This window comes from Scyliorhinus torazame, chromosome 12, assembly GCF_047496885.1.
Source record: "Scyliorhinus torazame isolate Kashiwa2021f chromosome 12, sScyTor2.1, whole genome shotgun sequence".
Taxonomy (NCBI): domain Eukaryota; kingdom Metazoa; phylum Chordata; class Chondrichthyes; order Carcharhiniformes; family Scyliorhinidae; genus Scyliorhinus; species Scyliorhinus torazame.
In genome coordinates, this window is record NC_092718.1 from 207333527 (window position 1) to 207355432 (window position 21906).

The 21906-nt window shown below is 48.0% G+C and overlaps 1 protein-coding gene across 12 annotated transcripts in view; it reads right to left on the bottom strand.

Moving 5' to 3' along the window:
• The window catches only part of LOC140386919 (kinase suppressor of Ras 1-like), a 242746-nt gene that overhangs the window by 65537 nt on the left and 155303 nt on the right, over nucleotides 1-21906 (bottom strand). The window lies entirely within an intron of this gene.

Below are 21906 nucleotides of genomic sequence, written 5' to 3' on the forward strand. Positions count from 1 at the left end.
AATTGCAATGTGAAACCAGTCATTTCAGGTCCAGTAACAGTTCTGTTGAACACCGAATGAAGGAACAGTCAACAGTGACAGCAGTTTAGACAACCTCACCCCATGTGACCCACCAGCGAATAAGCATTGTGCAGCCACAGCTTTTATAAAAGTTTGCCCTTGAAGGAAGACTTTGATGCAAACTTTGAGCGCTGTACCGTAGCATATAGTGCAGGCACCATGACCATGATGTGAACCGTTATAAGGTGTGCAAAGGACTACTTATAAGTAAGTACTATTCAGCCCAACGTTGGGAATGTACCGAATGTTTTAATGCTCATGCAAAGATCTGGAATTACATTCTGCAGAATATTCTGGTTTCTCTATACCAGGCACTTTCAAAGTCAGGGTCGCGACCACGGTGAGTGTCAGGAGGGTTGCGGAGCTGTCTGTCGTGGCCCTCCTGATTGTGCAAATTCGCACGCAACAGCTGCAGCAGCCGACTTTTAACAATGCCGGCTGCGAGTGGCCTTCAATAAGGCCCCGACCATATCAAAAAAATGAGGCCGCACTGCGCATGCGTGCCCGCTCATCGGCCGGCGTGGGTCGCGAAGGTCGGCCGGTTAGTAAAAATGGATCCCGGAAAAAAAGTTCGAAAAACACTGCTCTATACTGTCTTGTATATTATTGGAACAAAGCAAGTAGAATCCTGGGCCCAGGCGCTAGAACATTGCCCCCTAGACAGATGAGAGTGAAAGAACGCACATACAGCTTGGTTTTCCATTCCTGACAGAATTTCACCAACCCCTCAGGAGCTTGTATGACAGAACCAGACTAGCTACAGCTGGTGGTCTTAGTCATGAACACAATTTGCAACATCGGAGCGCAATGTTAACTTTAATTTTCCTTTACTGTGCATAGTCCTGGAACTGCATATGCACACATCTCGGTTAAAATCTTTATACACAGCCCATTTGTCCTGTGTGGCATGCTTCAGATTGCTACCCAGTCACACAGCTTGGAAGCAAATTTGTTAGAGTGGTCATTTTGGCAAGGAAGGACAGATCCACTTTTTATGATTTGAACAAAATTCTATGTTTTAAAAAAAAAAACCAATAACCTTTTGTACTGGCCTCCAATAATGCATACTTACATTTTATGAAGTGATTTCAGATACATGTTTTTATTCATGCATGTTTTGTGAAGGATTTTTAAAAATAATGTTTTAATTTTTAAGTTTGCCTTTGTTACTTGCGCAACATGTCATTCTTACAACGCAATATGAGCATGGAAGTATAGGATTGGTACTTAATCCTCTAATACAAAAGGGATACATGTTCCAGAAAGATCTATCAAATGATTTTTAGAACTACTCCAATTCCTTGAAATTGTACACATCTATGTAGCCATCTTTAAAATTCAAAAGCTGAACATATCGTTGTTTGCCTCTTGTTTTCTTTTTGGCCAAAAGGATGTACAATCAAACAATCAAGGAGTGTGTAAGAATGCAAGTGTGTGTCTTTGATGTCCTATTTTCATAGACTATACAACACAAAAATAGGTCATTTGGTTGAACTAAATCTGTGTTGGTGACGTGCAACTAAGATCAGCGATCTGATTACAGACCACCAATAAAGTTGAAGGGTTTTAATTTCATTTACATAAGATTTCAACATTATGATATGCTTTTCTGCCTTACAATCAGGTGGATTATCATAGTGAGAAAACTGGTCACATTGTACCAGTTAACATTGCAGTTTGAATGTAGTGAATCAACTTTACGAGTAACATGGAGTATTATTCCACTGCTAACAATAAAATAAAAATCTACATGGGAGTATTCCCCATGGTCTCTCAAGTTTCATTCAAGTTTTTTGCCATCTGATCGGACAGTGAGACAACAGAATTGTTATCACGCTCAGCTATCAGTTAATTTCTGTTCTGCATATCAGTGACTTTTGGCAAAATTGAACATTTTTTGTCCTGTTTGCTGTTTTGGTTTGTGTTAATCTAATTGACAATAAGCAAAGAATGATAGTGACATGTTTAAAACTTCCACTGTTTGATAAGGTGGCAACATTTTGTGCTTCATGGCCAGTGTTTATCCTTCAACCAACTTCACAAAAACAAATTATCTGATCAATTATTTTATTGCGGTTTGTGGGGCCTTGATGTGTCCAAATTGATAGTCATATTATTACAACAGTGACTACGATTCATTGATGGTGAAGCTCTTGAGACAGTGAGGTTATGAAAGATGCCGTCAGTAAGTAAATTCTGTGGTCTAAACCTTCCACACCCTGTACGAATAATGCATGGAGTGAAAAGTTACTGGCATGAGATCACTCCAATCCTGTCCATCACCAACTTACCTGTTACAGTCAGGCAAGGACCTGCTTAACATTCAAAAGTGATGGCTTGATGATGTAATTGGTGCCATGATTAACATAGATTAACATAGAATTTACAGTGCAGAAGGAGGCCATTCGGCCCATCGAGACTGCACCGGCTCTTGGAAAGAGCACCCTACCCAAGGTCAACACCTCCACCCGATCCCCATAACCCAGTAACCCCACCCAACACCAAGGGCAATTTTGGACACTAAGGGCAATTTATCATGGCCAATCCACCTAACCTGCACATCTTTGGACTGCGGGAGGAAATCGGAGCACCCGGAGGGAACCCACGCACACACGGGGAGGATGTGCAGACTCCGCACAGACAGTGACCCAAGCCGAAATCGAACTTGGGACCCTGGAGCTGTGAAGCAATTGTGCTATCCACAATGCTACCATGCTGCCACTTTAAAACTCAAACGAATGTGGAGAAGTGTTTATTTTTTGCGCAGCTCGGGGCATCCTTTAAAGAAAATCTGGAATGAAAACTCGGCTGTGCTTCTGGAGAGATAATGTCAGTTGACAGACCTCACACTCAGACAAACTTTGGGAAAATTCTGCCCAACGATTTTTTTTGTTAACACTTGATTTCTAATTTATTAAGAATTTGAATCTGCACCAATTTCTTCAGTAACACTGCTGCAGTTAGAGGAGAAGGTCCACGACAAATGAGCTTTTTTAGGGCAACAAGAAATGGGTTTATAAAAGCGACATTGTCAATATCATCCAACTCCAAGATCAACTTAAACCAAAAATCACTTCCCTGTGCGTTCCAAATTTGTTACTTTCCAATCTGCCTCAACCCCGATATGCTCCAATTTATTTTTGCACCTGCTCCACTGATCTGTTCAGTTCATTTCAATTTCAAAATACATTCCCCCCTAGCTCCCAAACTAATCTTCTCCAATTTCTGTAAAAGATAAAATAGCAAAAGACTTTCTTTCATTACCCATCTGATGTTCCAAACTCCCCCTCACATTACATTTAGATTTTGAAAATGGCATTATGCAGCAAAAGCCTCAGGCTCCAAAATGTTGCATCAGAGTAAGATGTGAGTCAGTTAGCTAATGCACAAAACAAGATTCTGAAGAATTATTTTTCATTGAATATGAATGGGAAGTAAATTCAGGAAGAAAGGTTTAAGGAAGTGACATTGCTCAATAGTGAAGGTTTTAGGCAGTGCGATTGCTCAATAATGAAAGTACAAAGAAAATGGAGAATAACCATAAGAGCTTGGTGAGTCACAAAATCATTTGGGACTGAGGCACTTAAAAAAAAAAAAATTTAGAGTACCCAATTCATTTTTTCCAATTAAGGGGCAATTTAGCGTGGCCAACGCACCTGCACTGCACATCTTTGGGTTGTGGGGCGAAACCCACGCAAACACGGGGAGAATGTGCAAACTCCACACGGACAGTGACCCAGAGACGGGAGCAAACCTGGGACCTCGGCACCGTGAGGCAGCATTGCTAACCACTGCGCCACCGTGCTGCCATTGGGACTGAGGCACTTTGATGGGACAGAGCAGAAGGCACTTTTACGGCATCTGGTTGTGGTTCACTTAGTGTCTGATGCAGACGGTGAAGATCTGAAATGCAGAAGTTCCATTCTCCAACACAAAAGATCCTCACCCTGATCAGCACCAAACTTTTTTTATAAAAATATATTTATTAAAGTTTTTTAACACAATTTTTCACCCTTACAAACAATAAACCCCTCGTAACAAAATAGAAAGAAATCGCACATAGCAAGATATATACATGGTAAAACGATATGTTACATAGCTTTGTACACTGGCTCTCTCCCGTACGTGCCAGTTTCCCAAATCTTTCATGTGTTCTCTTGCTCAAACACCCCCTAGATAAGCCCCCCTTCCCCCTCCCCCCTCCACAGGACATCCCCCCCACCCCCCGGGTTGCTGCTGCTGCTGACCGACCTTCCTCTAACGCTCCGCGAGATAGTCTAGGAACGGTTGCCACCGCCTGTAGAACCCCTGCGCAGACCCTCTCAAGGCAAACTTTATCCTCTCCAGCTTAATGAACCCAGCCATGTCGTTTATCCAGGCCTCCACGCTGGGGGGCTTCGCCTCCTTCCACATTAGCAAGATCCTTCGCCGGGCTACGAGGGACGCAAAGGCCAGAATACCGGCCTCTTTCGCCTCCTGCACTCCTGGCTCATCCACTGCTCCAAATATTGCGAGCCCCCAGCTTGGCTTGACCCGGACTTTCACCACCTGAGATATTGCTCCCGCCACTCCTCTCCAGAACCCCTCCAGTGCCCGGCATGACCAAAACATATGGACATGGTTCGCCGGACTCCCTGCGCACCTTCCACATCTGTCCTCTACCCCAAAGAACCTACTCAACCTTGCCCCCGTCAAGTGCGCTCTGTGAACCACCTTAAATTGTATCAGGCTGAGCCTGGCACACGAGGAGGAGGAATTAACCCTACCTAGGGCATCAGCCCATAACCCCTCCTCAATCTCCTCCCCCAGCTCCTCCTCCCATTTACCCTTCAGCTCCTCTACCAATGTTTCCCCCTCTTCTTTCATCTCCTGGTATATTGCCGACACCTTGCCCTCCCCGACCCATACACCCGAGATCACCCTGTCTTGAATTTCCTGTGCCGGGAGCAACGGGAACTCCCTCACCTGCCGCCTCACCAACGCCCTCACCTGCATGTATCTAAAAGCACTTCCCGGGGGTATCTTAAACTTCTCCTCTAGTGCCCCTAGGCTCGCAAACGTCCCATCAATGAACAGATCCCCCATTCTTCTAATCCCCGCCTGATGCCAGCTCTGGAACCCCCCCGTCCATCCTCCCCGGGACAAACCGGTGGTTACCCCTAATCGGGGACCACACCGAGGCTCCCATTGCACCCCTGTGCCGTCTCCACTGGCCCCAGATCCTTAGCGTTGCCACCACCACCGGGCTCGTGGTATACTTTGACGGCGGGAGCGGCAGCGGTACCGTCACCAGCGCCCCCAGGCTCGTTCCTTTGCAGGACGCCATCTCCACCCTCTTCCATGCCGCCCCCTCTCCCTCCATCACCCACTTGCGGATCATCGCCACATTTGCTGCCCAGTAGTAGCTCCCTAGGTTCGGCAACGCCAACCCTCCTTGGTCCCGACTGCGCGCCACAAAACCTCTCCTTACCCTCGGGGTCCTATTCGCCCACACAAACCCCATAATACTCCTGCCTACTCTCTTAAAAAAGGCCTTGGTGATCACGATGGGAAGGCACTGAAACACAAAAAGAAACCTCGAAGGACCACCATTTTGATCGACTGCACTCTACCCGCTAGCGAGAGCGGTAACATGTCCCATCTTTTGAAGTTCTCCTCCATCTGCTCCGCCAACCTCGTCAGATTCAGTTTATGTAGGGCCTCCCAACTCCTGGCTATCTGGATCCCCAGGTACCGAAAGCTCCCCTCCGCCCACTCAGCGGTAGATCGCCTATCCCCCTTTCTTGGTCCCCTGCTTGTACTACGAAAAGCTCACTCTTCCCTACATTGAGCTTATAGCCCGAGAAAACCCCAAACTCCCTTACAGTCTGCATGACCTCCACCACCCCCTTCATTGAATCCGCCACATACAGCAACAGGTCATCCGCATAAAGCGATACCCGATGCTCTTCTCCCCCTCGGACCACCCCCCTCCATTTCCTAGACTCCCTTAAAGACATGGCCACGGGTTCGATCGCCAATGCAAACAACAGGGGGGACAGGGGGCACCCCTGCCTCGTCCCATGGTACAGCCGAAAGTACTCCGACCTTCGCCGATTCATCACCACACTCACCACCGGGGCTCTGTAAAGGAGCCTAACCCAACAAATAAACCCTCCCCCGAACCGAAACCTACACAGCACTTCCCAGAGGTACTCCCACTCTACTCGGTCAAAGGCCTTCTCCGCATCCATAGCTGCCACTATCTCCGCCTCTCCCTCCACCGATGGCATCATTATCACGTTTAAGAGCCGCCGCACATTGGTGTTTAGTTGCCTGCCCTTTACAAATCCCGTCTGGTCCTCATGGATCACCCCCGGGACACAGTCCTCGATCCTCATAGCCAGCACTTTTGCCAGCAACTTAGCATCCATGTTGAGGAACGAGATCGGCCTGTACGATCCACATTGCAGTGGGTCCTTGTCCCGCTTTAGGATCAAAGAAATCGTCGCCTCTGACATTGTCGGGGCCAGGGTCCCTTCCTCCCTTGACTCATTAAAGGTCCTCACTAGTATCAGGGCCAACAGGTCTATGTACTTCCTGTAGAACTCCACCGGGAACCCGTCCGGTCCCGGGGCCTTCCCTGCCTGCATACTCCCCAAACCTTGCTCAGCTCCTCCAACCCAATTGGTGTCCCCAAACCAGCCACTTCGTGCTCCTCAACCCTCGGGAATCTCAATTGGTCTAGGAATCGTCTCATCCCCTCTTCCCCAGCTGGGGGCTGGGATCTGTACAGCTCCTCATAGAAGGCTTTAAATGCCTTGTTTATTTTCGTCAGGCTCCGCACCGTGGCTCCCCTTCCATCCTTGACTCCCCCTATTTCCCTCGCTGCCATCCTCTTACGGAGCTGGTGTGCCAGCATCCGACTCACCTTCTCCCCATACTTGTCGGTCGCCCCCTGCGCCTTCCTCCACTGTGCCTCTGCCTTCCCTGTGGTCAACAGATCAAACTCCGTCTGGAGACGTCGTCTTTCCCCAAGTAATCCCTCCTCAGGGGCCTCTGCATATCTCCTGTCCACTCTTAAAATCTCCCCCACTAACCTCTCCCTTTCCATGCCCTCTGTCTTCTCCCTATGAGCCCTGATGGAGATTAGTTCTCCCCTGATCACCGCCTCCCATACCACCCCCACCTCCTCGTTGTCGTTGGCCTCCAAGTACCTTTCGATACACCCCCTCACCTTCCCACACACCACCTCATCTGCCAGCAGTCCTACATCCAGCCGCCACAGCGGGCGTTGGTCCCTCTCCTCTCCCAACTCCAGTTTCACCCAGTGCGGGGGTGATCCGAAACGGCTATGGCCGAATACTCCGTTCCCTCCACTTTCGGGATCAGCGCCCTGCCCAGAACAAAAAAATCTATCCGGGAGTAGGCTTTGTGCACGTGGGAGAAAAAAGAAAATTCCCTGACCTGCGGCCTGGCAAACCTCCACGGGTCCACTCCCCCCATCTGCTCCATAAACCCCCTAAGCACCTTGGCCGCCGCCGGCCTCTTTCCAGTCCTTGATCTGGAGCGGTCCAGTGCTGGGTCCAACACCGTATTGAAATTCCCCCCCCATATCAGGCCTCCTACCTCCAGGTCCGGAATGCGCCCCAACATGCGCTTCATGAATCCGGCATCATCCCAGTTCGGGGTGTATACATTTACCAATACCACCCACGTCCCCTGCAACCTACCGCTCACCATCACATATCGCCCTCCGTTGTCCACTATGATATTCTTAGCCTCAAACGACACCAGCTTCCCCACCAATATTGCCACCCCTCCATTTTTCGCGTCCAGCCCCGAATGGAATACCTGTCCTACCCATCCCTTTCTTAACCTGACTTGGTCCGCCGCCTTCAGATGTGTCTCTTGAAGCATGACCACGTCTGCCTTCAGTCCCTTTAAGTGCGCGAACACTCGGGCCCTCTTCACTGGCCCATTCAGGCCCCTCACATTCCACGTTATCAGCCGGATTGGGGAGGCTCCCCGCCCCCCCGCCAACTAGCCATCTCCTTTTCTAGGCCAGTCCCGTGCCCGCGCCGCCCTCACCCTCCAGTCCCACAGAAGGGAGACCCCCGCCCCGACCATCTCTTCTGTGTCCCATTCCCCTTCGGCCAGTGCCGCAGCAACCCTTTTCCCCCCCCCCCCTTCCCTCCCCCCGCTAGACCCATGTCTAGCTTTTTTGCTCCGCCCATATCACTCCCGTAAGTCAGCTGACACCTGCTGACCCCGGCTTCCCCCGCCATCCCATTGACCTCCCCGTGTGGGAATCTCCCAATCAGTGTGCGTTCCTCCATTCCCCCTCCCGCCTTTCTTCCCTAGCGTGGGAAAAACCCCGCGCTTTCCTAAGCCTACCCCGCCCCTTCTGGCGCAGCTCCTGTCGAGGCCTTGTCTCTCTCTCCCCAGCCCATGTAACATTTCCTGTGCGTGATTGACCCCCTATATACAACAACCATCAAACATCCCCCCAACCCTCAGTTTGAGTCCAACTTTTCGGTTTGAACAAAGGTCCACGCCTCTCCAGGCATTTCGAAATAGTGGTGCTGATCCTTGTATGTGACCCACAATCGCGCTGGCTGCAGCATTCCGAATCTCACTCCTTTCCGGTGCAACACCGCCTTGGCCCGGTTGAAACCCGCTCTCCTCTTTGCAACCTCAGTGCTCCAGTCCGGGTATTTTCAGATCTCCGCATTGTCCCACCTGCTGCTCCGCTCCTTCTTGGCCCATTTCAAGATCCTCTCTCTCTGTCCGTGAAACGGTGAAACCTCACCACCATCGCCCTTGGCGGCTCCTTTGCCTTGGGCCTCCTCACCAGCACCCGGTGTGCCCATCCAGCTCCAGCGGCCTCGAAGGGGCCTCCGCGCCCATCATCGCCTCGAGCATCATGCTCGCATATGCCCCGGCATCGGCCCCCTCCACTCCTTCAGGGAGACCCAGGATCCGCAGGTTCTTTCTCCTCGACCTGTTCTCCAGGTCTTTGAATCTTCCCGCCCACCTCTTGTGTAGCGCCTCGTGTTCCTCCACTCTCACCACCAGGCCCAAGATCTCGTCCTCATTCTCACTGACTCTTTTCTGCACCTCCTGGATCTTTACCTCGTGGGCCTTCTGGGTCATCCCTAGTCCCTCAATCGCCGACAACATAGGCGCCAACATCTCCTTCCGCAGCTCCTCGAAGCAGCGCTTGATGAACTCCTGCAGCTCCGGCCCGCATTCCGCTTTGTCTCCGGCTGCCGCCATTTTTCTTTTCTTCCCTCGCTTCTCCCGCTGCTCCAATGCCGCTTTTTTGGCCGTTTCACTTCTGGTCTGGTCCATAAAAGTTGAAGGGGGACCTCGCTCTTCCCGACTCCACGGGTCGTGTTCAAAAAAATTCCCGTTGGGGCTCCTCTAAAGAGCCCGAAAGTGCGTGATAGCGGGAGCTGCCGAATCGTGCGGATTAGCTCCGCATAGCCACAACCGGATGTTGATCAGCACCAAACTTAAACAACGATGGAAACAAACTAACAGAAAAAATGGACAGTGATGATGACCACAATATATGTTTGAAATTAAAGGTAGAAATTTATGGATCACATGAACCCTAATCACATGCTATTCAAGGGACCTGAACGATTCTTGGTCTGACCTTTTGTGTTTGCCTCATTTAAAATCGTGCAATGTTTTCATTTCCTTTTGCTGACTGGAGGAAGTTTGTCTTTAAATCTGCTCAATATCCTTGCCATCTTTATAGTCATATCAAAATTCAACGTAAAAATGGTCTGATCCCCGTGCCTGCCATTGAGTGGACACACGTCACAACAGCCACTGAAATTTATATAGGGCCTTTACCATAATTAAACAGGCCAAGGTGTTTCACAGGAGCATTGTAAACCTAAAGTATAACACTGAGCCACATGGAGATATTATGTCATAGGGACTCCAGCTGACCACAAGTCAATAATTAACTGTAAACTATTTATTTACAAACAAGAGTGTTGTGATCCAGGCTGTACTTTCTCCACTTTCAAATCCAAGAATGGAAATACCCACGCTCTCTTTTCAGCTGCACACTCCCATCCCATTGTATGAATAGGTCACATGGTCCAACCAGAGCTCACCCCTTAAAGGGGCCTCGCTTCAACAGGTCATATGACCAAAAACCTTGCAAGGAAAGCGAGGTTCAGCGGTGCAGCGAGAGAATTCCAGTACTTGGGGCCCAGGCAATTGCAGACAGTCACCAACGGTGGAGCAGTTACGATTGGAAATGCACAAGGCGCCTGAATTAGAGGAGCACAGATATCAGAGCACTGTGTAGTTGAAGGACATTACAAGATATGGGGAAGGGCAAGGACATGGAGGGATGCAGCATGTGCTTCCTTGATCTCAGAACACCAATTTAACAAGAGTGGCTTATAAAGAGCAAAATAGGGGTGGCACAATGGTTAGCACTGCTGCCTCATGGCTCCGAGGACCCGGGTTCAATCCCGGCCTTGGTCCACTGTCCGTGTGGAGTTTGCACATTCCCCGTGTCTGCGTGGGTCTCACCCCCCACAACCTAAAGGTGAAGCAGTTGTCACTCAGCAGCTGCCACCGGGTAAGTGGAGTAGGAAATGGTAATGTCACTGGTGGCAGCAATGATGCAGTTCTGTAGCTCGGTTGATGCATGTGTAAAAGAGTGCAACGTTTTTTATTGTTATATGTAATTGGGAAGAGCTCAGAGAAAAAGATTAATAAGATTGGCTTCCCCTTGCCTTCACATGCACAAAATTCACTTCTTAACCACCAATTTTAAATGTTGAGATACATCCAACTGCAGTACATCCAAAATGTGCAAATATGAAATGAAATTCAAATCCATTAAGTTTAGATTCATTCTAAGTATTCACAGTGGGAACAGGAGCTGATCCAGGGTCAGTAAAGAAATCTTGCTTATTTTGCACATTCTCTTCAAACAAGAGCCACCAGAAGTATTGAAAAATAACAGCAAAAATGTTTTGCAGAGTACTTTCAGCTCAGTAATAAGTAATCATCATTTAATTTTAAACGTAGCTAGTAGCTTCATTCACAGACTTAAAATAAATGGTAAACAAGTTGGCAGCTGCAGTTACCTATGGCTAGTTTGAAATGGATCCATGGTCAACATGGGCTGATCAAGTCTTTGGCATTTCTGTCAGGAGCAGTGTAGGGGGTTTTTGCTTGGCGCAATTGTTTGGTGTGTTTTAAGGGTTTTTCTCTAAACTAGGACCAGAGAGTATAAGCATATATAATGCATGGCTTAACTAGAATCACAAAGCTATAGAATCTCTAGCGCAGGAGGCGGCTATTTGGCCCATCACGTCTGCACAGCCCCTTGGAAAGAGCACCCTACCTAGGCCCATGACCCGACCCTATCCCTGTAATCCAGTGACACCAACTTTGGACATGAAGGAGCAATTTAGAATGGCCAGTCCACCTAACCTGCACATCTTTAGACTGTGGGAGGAAACCACAGCATCCGGACCCGAGGAGACCAACGGCAGACAAGTGCAAACTCCACACAGTCACCCGAGGCCAGAATTGGACCCATGTCCTCGGCACTGAGGCAGCAGTGCTAACCACTATGCCACCATGCCGCTGCAGGAGTAGTTAAACTACTTCATATAACCACAAATAATCAGTGAATAAAATACTTTAAATAAATAAACTAGTCTAAGATGTGGTAGAGCAGGTTGTGTTTGGACTGCACAATGTGGGAGTTTGTGTACATCAAGACTGCCATGAGCAAACACATTTGCAGGAGATATCTCCATCTCAAATTTCTGTGGCTCAGTCACTGAGCAGGAGCACGATTTAGAGAGACTCAGACAATTAAGGGTGGGATGGATTTCTGAAAAGTTTAATCCAGAATACTGTCACACCCCCAGAGGGGCGCACAGGTTCAAGAAAGGGAGGGTATGACTCGGGCGAACAGGTCGCAGGGATTAAGAGGTGAGGACACAAACACTTGTCCTGGTCCAATAGGTATAATATACTCATTACCCATGAGAACAAGGAGAACACCTACAGTGAGAACAGCCACAGCACAGTGCACCGTAACTCAAAAGGCAGTCTGAAGGGAGCATCTGATGGAAGTGTGCAGAAGATAAATGTAGAAGTAATATGGGACTCTATAATTAGGAGGATAGATAACGTCCTCCTCAGCCAAGAATGCCAATCCCAAAGTATGTGTTGCCTATACAGTGGCAGGGTAAGAGATATCACACAGCAGCTGAAGAACCTGGGAAGAGTGGGGGTAAATCCAGTTATTGTAGTCCTTGTTGGAACAAATGACAAAGGCAGTAAGGGAGATGCCCCAGTTGAAAGAGTCAGGAGCTAGGCTCTAAAGTAAAAAGCAGGATCCCACATGTGCAATTTACCATAGGCGCAGACAGATCAATAGGAGCAACATGTGGCTAATGGACTGGTGTGGGAAAGAGGGGTTCCCTTTCATGGGACAGTGGCATCAGTCCTGAATCTGGAAGGTTCTGTACCGATAGGATGGGCTCCACCAATACAGGGATTGGGACTTGTGCCCCATTGGAAAGGGTAATCAGGGAAGTGGCAAAGGTTTTAAACATGTGGGGAGAGGGATCTACAAGGAATATAAGCAGTTTAAACTCATATGCCGAAAACCAGTTTAATAAGATTGGAGGAAAGCCGATTTTGAGGGATTGAGAATAGAATTTAGGAAAATAAACCGGGCCAACTACATTGGCAAACAATAATGGAAGCAGGAAAAATATATTTTTAAAAATTTGTTAATGGACAATTTATTGCCCATCCCCAATTGCCCTTGAGGGGCAGTTAAGACATTGCTGTGGGTCTGGAGTCACATAGGCCAGACCAGGTAAGGATGCCAGATTTCCTTCCCTAAAAGGCCAGACCAGGTAAGGATGGCAGATTTCCTTCCCTAAAGTACATCACTAGACTTTTAATTGCAGATTTTTACTGAATTCAAATTTCACCATCTGCAGTGGCAGGATTTGAACCTGGGACCCCAGAGGACACTGGGTCTCTGGATTACTAGTCCAGTGACAATACCACTATGCCACCGTCTCCCCTATATACTCCACTAAGAGGAACAAACAAAACATTAGTGAGACTCCATGGACGAATAAAAACAATTGAAGTACATAAGCAGCAGAGTAGACAGGACAAGCGAGAATACAAATAAAATAGGAGAGAAATTTAAATTTTGAGGCAGAAAGGAACTCTGAATCTAAATTATTAAGCAACATAAAAACAAAATAGTAAATTATTTGACAGGCACATTAATTTTTAAAAGGCTGTTATGGGAATAGGACCATTATGGGAGACAGGGTAACAATAAAGAGATGGTAGAACGATGAAATATTTTTACTTTGGTATTTACCAGGGAGATGGAATGGATAGAAAGACATTGAACTATGAATTGAGAAACAAGATAAGTGTGTTTAAAATGAAACGGGGTGTACTGAATAACCCACCTAAACACGTGGGAATAAATCCCTGGTCCGGATAGATTAAATACACAATTTGAACGAATCAAGGGAAGAGATGGTAGTGGCATTACTACACTATTTGAGTATTTAATTGGAAGATGATGTAGTGTCAGAAGGCTGGAGGGTAGTTAACGCAATTCCTATATTTAAGGGGACAGAACATACCCTGGGAATAACAGACCAGTCAGCTTAACATCGGTGGTAAGAAAAATAATGGAACCCCTGCTAAAGGAAAGAATATCGAGAAATAAGAACATAAAGTCAGCTTGGATTTCAAAAGGACATCTTGCTTGATCAATCGGAGATGAACTTTTTGAGAAGGCGGCAGAGAGCAGGCTTGATTTTCACAGTAACTTCATTGCAGTGTTAATGTAAGCCTACTTGTGACAATAATAAAGATTATTGTAATTTTCAAATGGTCTTCACTAAGGTGCTCCATGATACACTAATAAGGTCAGAGTGCATGGAGTCGGGAATGGAGTAGCAGAATGGATTGTCAACTGGCTTCAAGACGGAATGCCGAGAATGCGGGTAAAGAATAGTTATTCAGAGTGACGGAAGTGGGGAAGTGGTGTCCCACAAGGATCAGTGCTGGGACCTCTGTTGTTCACAATTTACACTTACAATTTGGACTTTGGAATGAGGATGACATGGATAAACTTGCAGAATGGACAAATAATTGACAAAGTTCAACACAAATGTGAGATGGGAGGTAGGAAGAATAGGGACGTCACCTATTTCTTGGAAGGTGCAAGTCTAGGTAAGGTACCACGTACAAAAGCACCTGTCACAAAGCGGAGAGGCTCTGGAGAGGATGCAGAGAAGATACCTACAACGATGATATCTATAATGTATAGGTATATATCAGGAAAGAATCGACAGGCTGGGTCTAATCCAAGTCTCTTTTTTCTTGACAAATGAAGGCTGCAGGATGACCGAATAGAGGTACTTGAAATTTAAAAAGGTCTACATCAGGTGGATACAGAGAAATCTTTTGAGATAACTATATGCAACTTTTCACTTTTATTACTTTCCAGCTCCGAGCATTGGTCTATGGAAGCACATGCATGGACATGTTACAAAGCACTATTTATTTGACAATTTCCCAAAAGAAATTAAAATACAGAAACTAGTTTGTGTACTTCAATCTAAAATATAAACACCTACAAGACAGACAATGGTTGCACTGTAGCCAGTTAATGCTGCTTGTAGTTGGTGCCACAATTATGCAACACCAAGGCAAATTTCCAACTATATCCAGTAACAAGCACAGATCAGAGAAAAAGCATTCAAAAGAAGCCAAAACTTAATCAAAGTACCGAAAGATTAATAACAGCCGAGAAAGGGCAGCACGGTGGCGCAGTGGTTAGCACTGCTGTCTCACGACGCCGAGGTACCAGGTTTGATCCCGGCTCTGGGTCACTGTCCGTGTGGAGTTTGCACATTCTCCCCGTGTTTGCGTGGGTTTCACCCCCACAACCCAAAAGATGTGCAGGGTAGGTGGATTGGCCACGCTAAATTGCTCCTTAATTGGAAAAAATGAATTGGGAACTCTAAATTTTTTTATTTTTTAAAAAATAACAGCCAAGAAAGTTTCACATTGCTAATTTATTTAAATGAATCAAAGGTTAATATTAGTGCATCAATCCCCTGTATTCAATGGCAACTTATTCAACAACAAAATTCACTGCGCACTTTCAAGCACAGTGCACATTAAATCTAATGATAACAGTATCTTCTTTAAAAACTTTGTATGAAGAATTATCAGCATTACAAAGATGTAGTGACCTCACCATGCCAAGTGTAGCACCAAATGCTGAGGAAGTCCATCTATTTTCACCTATACACAATGCAACTGTTGCATAAAATAAGGCTTCTCGGCCTTTTGGCTCACATCAAGTGTAGTCTCATTTGATCAAGGGAAGCTGAGGATTTCGATGTCGAGCGTGGATTGGAGAACTCTGAGGGATTGAAGTCGTCAAAGAGGAAACGTTTGGAGCTCGGCTGCTATTGGTGGATCTACATGCTGGCCTAAAGCTCTGGTTTTGGCCTAACGCCGATACAGTTCAGACCCAATGTACGAGCTATGAATGCAGCTGCATCCCGACCACCAGGCTGGGGAGTGCGAAACACTGTCCGAGTCACAGTGAAGAAAACGGAAGGAGAGTCACCTGTGGACCGGAAACTCTTCGTGAAACGGGTGCTGCTCGAGTGTTGTGGGTTTAAAGCAACAGAGATCTTCTGCTTGCAAAACTTCCCCAACAATGGTATTTTTGATGTCACCTTCAAGAGCGTCGCAGCGTGCATCAAATTCTTGAACGTCTTCAAGGAAAAAGGTAACCAGAGTCCCCTGTCGATCCTGACTGCGGAGCCTCTGTTTACGCTACCGTCGCAGCAAAATCGGGTTGTTACACTGCACACGTACAACCCCCACGTCCGTGTGTCTGATGTGCTCACGTTCCTCGCCAGGTACGCTGAGCTGAAAAGTGACAGCGTGCAAGTGAAAGACACCTTCGGCATCTGGACAAGTGAGCACCAGGTCAAGGTGACTCTAAGAACAGACAGCAACGGAACCATCCTGCATCCCCCCTCCAGTTTCGCTATTGGAGTAAATCGTGGCGACCTCTACTACGTGGGACAGCCATGAGTGGCACACCTGTGGCAAAACGGGGCATGTTGCCGCAAACTGCAGTGTGACCTTCTGCAAAAACTGCAGGCAGGAAGGACACATGACTGAGGACTGCAAAGAAGACAAGTGCTGCAACCTGTGTGGGGAGGCCGGCCATCTTTACAGGGCCTGCCCGAAACGCGGGGCAACATATGCACAGATCATCAGCAGCGGAGTTAAAAAGGCGACCAGAGAGGAGGTCCATACACCCTCCACCGAAAAAGACACCACGGCACAGAATGCGGAAAAGCAACAGAAGGGCCCCCAACAAAAAGAGGAGGCCCCAGCACGCCCTGACAACCCAACCCCAGCCTCACCTGATGAGGAACACTCAATGGAAGAGGAAGAGGATGGGACAAAGAATAAAGAGCCCTGGGAAACAGTGAACAGGGACAAACGAAAGAGAAAACAAAAAAACAAACTGAAGAACCCCCCGAGGGGGAGTGGCAAAAAGCGACACCTTTCAGCCAGCGCACTTAGCGCCGACACCTCCTCCGATGAGGGAAAACAAGACAAAAATAGGCCTCAAATAAAGAGGCAAAGCACCAATGTGGCACGGGAGGCACAGACCCCCCAGACCACCAACCGGGAAGAAAATAAAACCCGCCGAGACAATCAACCCCTGGCTCATGGGAACAGCAATATGACCAATGGCCAGCAAACGACGGACATTGAAAACAAGGTCATCGACCTACCCCCGATAGTAACAAGCAGCAACAACCCAGGCGAAGAACGGCCTGCAACCCCAACACCTATTGACTGCCACAACGAACGCCAGGGCTACACCACCCCCCCAATGCATCTGCATCAAAATCACGGGGCCAGTGCGGACCAGAACAGTTTTCTCAGCCCTGCAACTGTGCTAAAGTTTGCGAGCACCACCGGCATGCTGGGGAATATCCAACAGCTGGAACAGCCAACTGTATAGACTCTGGACTCTTGAGACTGGTAAATCTACCTTTTTAATAATGGGTTTAAAAATTGCATCCATAAATGTGCGAAGCATCAAAGATACTTCGCGGTGTGTAGCCACACTCAACTATTTAGCAAATGTGAAAGCCGACCTACTGTTCCTGCAGGAGTGCGGAATTCCGCACCTCAGCAACTACAGGCGCTGGTCGAGCTGGTGGTCCCACGGGCCGTCCATCTGGTCAGGAGGAAACGACTGCCGCTCCTCTGGCCTGGGTATTCTGCTGCGGGGAGGCAACTTCACCATCTCCGACGTTAAGGAGGTGGTGGGCGGGCGCATCCTCGTAGCAGACGTGAAACACAAAAACACCCCTCTCAGACTCAATGTGTACGCACCAGCCGTAAAAAGTGAGCGGCTGGCAGTCCTTCAGCAACTCCCACTGCTGTTGGCCACCTCCAAGCCGGTCATCCTGGGTGGTGACTTCAACTGCATCATCGATGCGGCTGGACGATCCAGCAGAGCCGACAGCAAACTAGACGTTACGTCCAGACTCCTGATGGAAACGGTAAAAGACGCCAAGCTGCTCGACGTCTGCAGCAACCCTGCAGACGGAGCGCAGCGTAGATACACATGGTCACGGTCAGACGGGTCCATCCGCTCCAGGATAGACTTCTTTTTTGTGTCCCGAGCTTTCACGGTCAGGTCCACCGACGTAACGCCGGTGTTCTTCTCTGACCACTGCCTCCTACTGGCCGACTGCCATCTGCAGGAAGACCAGGGGGTAGGCAGGGGACATGGAAGCTAAATGTAAAACTGCTGACCCCCGAGAACCTCGAGGAACTCAGGAGGGATTACAAAGGTTGGAGAACCGTGAAACCCCTCTTTGAGAAGCAATCAAGGGGAATATCAAGAGGTTTTTCATCCTCAAGGGCATTCAAAAGGTGAGAGAGAGAGACGAGGGGTCATGTCCAGGCTCCAGAAAAGTATGCAGAATTTGCTCCAGCTGCAGTCGATGGGGGTGGATGTCAAGAAGGATCTCCAAGAGGTGAAGAGCCAGCAAGCCTCGCTCTACACCTCGGAGCCTCCAAGGTTATCTTCCGTTCCAGAGTCCGCTCCGTGGAGCAGGACGAAAAGTGCTCACGCTTCTTCTTCCAAAAGGTGCACAGAGAGACCTCTGTGATCAGCAGCCTGAAGGAAGAAGATGGCTCTGTAAAGTCATCGCAGTCTGACATCCCGAGGATCAGCCAATCCTTTTATGCCGGACTGTATGACCTGAAGCCAACAGATAGCACTGTTTCCCAGACCTTCCTGTCGACTATCACGGAGGTCATAGGCGACAGCGAGCTTGGAAAACCTGGACAAACCACTAACTCTGAACGAGTTGACAAAGGCCGCCAAGTCCTTCGAGACGAGTAAAACTCCCGGAAGCGACGGCTTACCGGTTGAGTTGTATTCGGCTCTGTGGGACTGGATGGGCCCAGACCTGCTGGAAGTGTACGAGAGTATGCTACTGGAAGGCAGCATGTCAGAGTCCATGAGGAAAGGCATCATCACCCTCATCTACAAGCAGAAGGGGGAAAGGGAAGAAATTCGAAATTGGCGACCCATTTTACTGTTGAATGTGGATTACAAAATTCTAGCCAAGGTCATCGCCAATCGGGTCAGGTCTGCTCTGGAGTCGGTGATCCACCCTGACCAAACCTGTGCTGTACCCGGCAGGAAGATCTCTGATAGCCTTGCGCTACTCAGGGATACGATCGCCTACGTGCAGGACAGGAGGGGGGACACTTGCCTCATCAGCCTTGACCAGGAGAAGGCTTTTGACAGAATATCGCACACCTACATGATGGATGTGCTCTCCAAAATGGGGTTTGGGGAGGGAATTCGCAATTGGATCAAACTGCTCTACACAAACATCTATAGCGCAGTCTCAATCAATGGGTGGGAATCAGAAAAGATCCAGATCAAATCTGGAGTCAGGCAGGGCTGCCCTCTCTCCTCTGCCCTTTTTGTATGCTGCATAGAACCTTTTGCCGAGTCCATCAGGAAGGATCCGGGTACAAGAGGAGTGACGATCCCAGGCAGTGGAGGCATGCAAGTCAAGGCCTCCCTGTACATGGACGACGTTGCCGTCTTCTGCTCGGATCCTGCGTCTGTGCGCAGGCTCTTGACCACCTGCGACCAGTTTGAACTGGCCTCGGGAGCCAAGGTAAACTGTGGCAAGAGCGAGGCCATGTTCTTTGGGAACTGGGCAAACCGGTCCTTTGTCCCCTTCACTGTCAGGTCAGATTACCTGAAGGTGCTGGGGATATGGTTCGGAGCTGCTGGGGCGTGCACCAAAACCTGGGAGGAGCGCTTAGCAAAGGCAAGGCAGAAACTGGGCTGGTGGGAGCAACGCTCCCTCTCCATTGCGGGCAAAATCCTGGTCATCAGGTGTGAGGTACTCTCGGTGCTACTGCACGTGGCGAAGTTCTGGCCCATAACCCGACCCTACGCCGCAGCAGTCACCTGAGCCATCTTCAAATTCATCTGGAGATCCAAGATGGACCATGTCCGAAGGGACACCATGTACAAACCTCTGGAGAAGGGAGGGCGGAATGTACCCAACGCCTCCCTCATCCTGTTGGCCACCTTTGTGTCCAGCTGCATCAAGCTGTGCGTGGACCCCCAGTATGCAAACACCAAGTGTCACTACATACTGAGGTTCTACCGGTCCCCGGTGTTACGAAGGATGGGCCTGGCCTCATTGCCGCGGAACGCTCCAAGTAGTTGGACCGTACCGTACCACCTGTCCTTCGTGGAAAAGCTTTTGAAGAAAAACACCTTTGACCACAAGGCAATGAAGCAGTGGTCAGCACGTAATGCCCTCGAGGCCCTCAGGGTAAAGGAGACCGTGGAGGACATTGGATGGTTCCCTGAGCAGACTGCCAGAGTCATCTGGCAGAACGCCTCATCACCAGAACTTTCAAACAAGCACCAAGACCTAGCTTGGCTGGTGGTGACAAGGGCCCTACCTGTCAGATTCTTCATGCACACCCGAAGGCTCTGCGCCAATGCACGCTGCCCTCGGAGTGGCTGTGGGGGAAATGAGACGGTCACACACCTCCTTGTGGAATGTGCCTTTGCAAAGAAGGTCTGGAGAGGGATGCAGTGGTATTTGTCAAGGTTTATCCCGAACAGATCTGTGACACAGGACTCTGTGCTCTACGGACTGTTTCCAGGGACACACACCGAGACAAATATCAACTGCTGCTGGAAGGTCATCAACTCGGTGAAAGACGCTCTTTGGTCTGCCCGAAACTTGCTGATCTTCCAGTGCAAAGAATTGTCCTCGACAGAGTGTTGCAGACTGGCACATTCCAAGGTCCAGGACTACGTGCTGAGGGACGCACTCAAGCTTGGGGCAGCTGCCGCCAAGGCGCAATGGGGAAAGACCACTGTGTAAAGTATTTCCAGCAAATGTACACCGAAGGGCGGGTAACAGTGTAAACCCCCCTCGGTCTGGGCAACCAACACTCCAATGTATAAAACAAACATGACACTGTAAATATTTAAGAAAGAATTGTAATGTAAAGAGTGATGTGTATGATATCAAAATTGAATGAAAAAAAGTCAAGGCAATGTGTAACTGCCGGAAATGTACAGTCAAGACAATTTGAAATGTTTCTGTAATGCTTATGATAAATTTTATGAATAAAGTATATTTTTTTGAAAAAATAAAATAAAATAAGACTTATGCATAGCATTCAATAGGCTGTGCCCAGGACGGCACGGTGACGCTGTGGTTAGCACTGATGCCTCACAGCGCCAAGGACCCTGCTTCGTTCCTGGCCCTGGTCATTCACTGTCTGTGGAGTTTGCACTTACTCCCCATGTCTGCATGGGTGTCACCCCCACAACCCAAAGATGTGCAGGGTAGGTGGATTGGCCACGCTAAATTGCACCTTAAATTGGAAAAAATGAATTGGGTACCCTAAATTTATTTTTAAAATAGGTTGTTTAACATTCACATTCACATTAACATTAACATTTAAATAGGCTGTTTAACAACAAATAGTTGTTTAACATTCAATTTCTAGAAATGTAACTCAAAACAACTGTTCTTTCAGCTAAATCTTACAAGACATGGTTCTAGTCTTCATCATAGTGTTCTTTGGATAATTCTAAACAAATTTGAAGAATTTCTCATTCAAAAACCTTTAGCTAACAAAAAATAACTTTTGCACAATAAAAGCTTCTGAAGGCAGATTAAGATGTGCTCCAAAGTTGTGATTCATCTGGATCACTGTTCTGAAGTTTCCTCCTCATTCAAATGGTAAATGCTACACTTAAGAGCCAGGAGCTCTTTGTCTGATACATTGTTAATTTAAGCGCTTGAGATCAGAGGTTAGTTACAGTACATGGCAAACTACACAAAGTTAAATAATCAGGAGATTATATTGACATGGGAATGGCAACCTTAGTTTAAGGAGCTCAGACAGACTTTGAGACTTGCAGCCAGTCCCCATGACACACGACAAGTGAAAGTAAGTCAGCAGAAAACAAGAGGCTTTCTTCGCTCTCACAACCGTGCTCTATATATGTCGCAGCTTAAAACAAAATCAGTCAGCATGATCGCTTCAAGCTTGGCTTTAATGATTACTTGTGTATTACGCCAGTGTTTGATGCAACATTCATTACGGTCACAATAGGTTTTAGCTGTTCCTCATCTGATGCACTCCTCTCGATGTCACAAACTGAACTGTTTCCCAATTGCATTGTCTACAACATTA